We start from the raw sequence: 3,577 nt of genomic DNA, 5'->3' as shown, positions 1-3,577 counted from the left end.
CTGAAGTCAATGTACCTCTACTTTGACCAAACTTATAGAAAAATGTATCAACATTCACAAGGTCAAATCAATATTTTTATACTCATTATAAAACGTAGTTCTTATACTCGTTACAATCAGTTAGATATTGATTATTTTAGTATAAATTTGGTCAAACACTTTGCAAACGGTTGACGGAAGTAAAAAGGACCAGTGGGAGTATCATGCATGTGGAGTAGGCAAAACAATTGCTCATTTATAGCCGGTTGAAGTCTCAAAAGGCGCGACCGCACGAGGGAGGTGAAGGTCCTGGGAGGCGCGACAGTTGACGGAATTAAGTGAAGTTACATCCACGCGCCGGCATGGCGTGCGAACAGGAAGAAGCTATACCGCCAGGCCTACGATATGGGTCTAGTAGACATGACATCTAGTGGGTCCCGCATAGTACTCTAGAACTCTTTGGGGGCTTGCAGCCGTTTATCCACCGGGAAAGCCAACAACCCATGCCGTTCACACGCCCTACTCGTCCCCGTCTTCTACTAGTACAATACCTTACAACAGTTCGCTCCCAGTCGTCCCGTCCTTTCACATTACAACAGTTCAACTTCTCCTAACCCTCCTCAAAAATCCATGGTCTCCGAAATCTCCATGGTCGCTGCCGAGTACCAGGTTAGAGCCATCACCGGCGATGAGTTCATCGTCATCCACACACGTGGATCCGTGATGGTGAAATGATGCCTTGCTCGCTTTCTACGCATGTTCAACATTTCAACGGATGAGTGGGTCGCAGGGCTAGATGTTGAGTACACCACAATCCTGGAAAGAGAGAAGATTCTAAAGGAGGCAGAGAAGACGAAGCCCGCCGTGATCCAGGTTTGTGTACATAATGTGTGCTTGGTCTACCACATATGCCATGCCGACATTGAGTGCCAAGATTTTAAGAACTTCCTCAAGGACGAAAGAGTGAAATTCGTTACTGTAGACTTTAGGAATGACAGCGATGTCCTGGGTTGGATAGGCCTCGTTGTAGGCCAGCCCTTCGATCTCCAGAAGGCAAGCCTGGTGTCCTCCTCTCAGCCTTCAATCCTGACCCTGGCAGCAGCCATGATTGATCCTTCGTACGCTAAACTGAAGAAACCTCACCATGAGTTTCATCATGCATGGCAGTCAAAGACATTAGATGAAGATCACATCCTGTACGCAACAATGGATTGATAACCCACAAGTATAGGGGATCGCAACAGTTTTAGAGGGTAGAGTATTCAACCCAAATTTATTGATTCGGCACAAGGGGAGCCAAAGAATATTCTCAAGTATTAGCAGTTGAGTTGTCAATTCAACCACACCTGAAAGACTTAATATCTGCAGCAAAGTATTTAGTAGCAAAGTAGTATGGAAGTAACGGTAAGGGTGGTAAAAGTAACAATAGCAATTTTATAGCAATTGTAACAGTGGCAACGGAAAAGTAACTAAGCAAAGATCAATATGTGAAAAGCTCGTAGGCATTGGATCAATGATGGACAATTATGTCGGATGTGATTCCTCATGCAATAGTTATAACATAGGGTGACACAGAACTAGCTCCAGTTCATCGATTTAATGTAGGCATGTGTTTCGAATATAGTCATACATGCTTATGGAAAAGAACTTGCATGACATCTTTTGTCCTACCCTCCCGTGGTAGTGGGGTCCTATTGGAAACTAAGGGATATTAAGGCCTTCTTTTAATAGAGTACCGGACCAAACCATTAACACCTAGTGAATACATGAACTCTTCAAACTACGGTCATCACCGGGAGTGGTCCCGATTATTGTCACTTCGGGGTTGCCGGATCATAACACATAGTAGGTTACTATTGACTTGCAAGATAGGATCAAGAACTCACATATATTCATGAAAACATAATAGGTTCAGATCTGAAATCATAGCACTCGGGTCCTCGTGACAAGCATTAAGCATAACAAAGTCATAGCAACATCAATCTTAGAACATAATGGATACTAGGGATCAAACCCTAACAAAACTAACTTGATTATATGGTAAATCGCATCCAACCCATCACCGTCCAGCTAGCCTATGATGGAATTACTCACGCACGGCGGTGAGCATCATGAAATTGGTGATGGAGGATGGTTGATGATGACGACAGCGACGGATTCCCCTCTCCGGAGCCCGGAACTGACTCCAGATCAGCCCTCCTGAGACAGATTAGGGCTTGGCGGCAGCTCCGTATCATAAAACGCGATGAATCCTTCTCTCTGATTTTTTTCTCCCCGAACGTGAATATATGGAGTTGGAGTTGAGGTCGGTGGAGCATCAGGGGGCCCACGAGGTAGGGGTCATGCCTAGGGTGGTAGGCGCGCCCCCACCCTCGGGGACAGGGTGTGGGCCCCCTGGTTTTGATTCTTTCGCCAATATTTTTTATAAATTCGAAAAATAATCTCTGTAAAGTTTCAGATCATTCCAAGAACTTTTATTTCTGCACAACAATAACACCATGGCAATTCTGCTAAAAATAGCGTCAGTGCGGGTTAGTTCCATTCAAATCATGCAAGTTAGAGTCCAAAACAAGGGCAAAAGTGTTTGGAAAAGTAGATATGATGGACACATATCAACTCCCCCAAGCTTAAACCTTTTCTTGTCCTCAAGCAATTTAGTTGACAAACTGAAAGTGATAAAGAAAAACTTTTACAAACTCTGTTTGCTCTTGTTGTTGCAAATATGTAAGGCCAGCATTCAACTTTTCAGCAAAGATTGTGAACTAACCATATTCACAATAACACTTAGGCATAATCAACTTGTGAGCAATAATAATAAATCTCGGATGACAACACTTCCTCAAAACAATCATAATATTATATAACAAGATGGTATCTCGCTAGCCCTTTCTGAGACCGCAAAACATAAAGGTAGAGCACCTCTGAAGATCAAGGACTGACTAGACATTGTAATTCATGGTAAAAGAGATCCAGTCATAGTTATACTCATAAATTAATATTAATAGATGCAAATGACAGTGGTGCTCTCCAACTGGTGCTTTTTAATAAGAGGATGATGACTCAACATAAAATTAAATAGATAGGCCCTTCGCAGAGGGAAGCAGGGATTTGTAGTGGTGCCAGAGCTCGAGTTTTGAAATAGAGATAAATAATATTTTGGGTGGCATACTTTCATTGTCAACATAACAACCAAGAGATCTCGATATCTTCCATGCTACACACATTATAGGTGGTTCCCAACATAATGGTAAAGTTTATACTGCCCCACCACCAACAAGCATCAATCCATGCCTTGCCCGAAACAACAGGTGCCTCCAACTAACCACAATCCTGGGGGAGTTTTGCTTGTAATTATTTTGTTTTGAGCATGGGACTGGGCGTCCCGGTTACCAGTCATTTTCTCGTGAGTGAGGAGTGGAGTCCACTTCTCGTGAGAATAACCCACCTAGCATGGAAGATATAGACATCCCTAGTTGATACATGAGCTGTTCGAGCATAAAAACAGAATTTCATTTGAAGGTTTAGAGTTTGGCACATACAAATTTACTTGGAATGGCAGGTAGATATCGCATATAGGAAGGTATGGTGGACTCATATG

Source organism: Triticum aestivum, chromosome 6B (genome assembly GCF_018294505.1).
Source record: "Triticum aestivum cultivar Chinese Spring chromosome 6B, IWGSC CS RefSeq v2.1, whole genome shotgun sequence".
In the NCBI taxonomy this organism is placed as follows: Eukaryota; Viridiplantae; Streptophyta; class Magnoliopsida; order Poales; family Poaceae; genus Triticum; species Triticum aestivum.
This window is presented reverse-complemented; position numbering follows the sequence as displayed.